The sequence below is a fragment of the Brassica rapa genome, chromosome A09 (genome assembly GCF_000309985.2).
Source record: "Brassica rapa cultivar Chiifu-401-42 chromosome A09, CAAS_Brap_v3.01, whole genome shotgun sequence".
NCBI classification, from domain to species: domain Eukaryota; kingdom Viridiplantae; phylum Streptophyta; class Magnoliopsida; order Brassicales; family Brassicaceae; genus Brassica; species Brassica rapa.
Genome location: NC_024803.2, coordinates 14,461,750 through 14,462,097, shown reverse-complemented (window position 1 = coordinate 14,462,097; position 348 = coordinate 14,461,750). Strand labels below are relative to the sequence as shown.

Below are 348 nucleotides of genomic sequence, written 5' to 3'. Positions count from 1 at the left end.
CAAGTACCATGGTCTTGCTTTGGAGGATCCACTTGACCATTTGGACAAATTTGATAAGTATTGTGGCTTGTCCAAGACCAATGGTGTTTCTGAAGATGCTTTCAAGCTGAGATTGTTCCCATTCTCCTTGGGAGACAAAGCCCACACATGGGAGAAGAACATTCCAAGTGACTCTATCACTACTTGGGATGAATGTAAAAAAGCTTTCCTCACCAAGTTCTTCTCCACTTCAAGGACTGCCAAGCTTAGGAATCAAATCTCTGGGTTTCAACAGAAGAATCTTGAAGGATTTAGAGAAGCATATGAGAGGTTCAGAAGCTACTTGAACCAATGTCCACACCATGGTTT

The 348-nt window shown here is 42.2% G+C and overlaps 1 non-coding gene across 1 annotated transcript; it reads right to left on the bottom strand.

Moving 5' to 3' along the window:
- Positions 1 to 241: 241 nt before the first annotated feature.
- LOC117128647 lies at positions 242 to 348 on the bottom strand. Its single transcript, XR_004452041.1, has one exon. It is a non-coding gene; the product is annotated as a small nucleolar RNA R71 (small nucleolar RNA).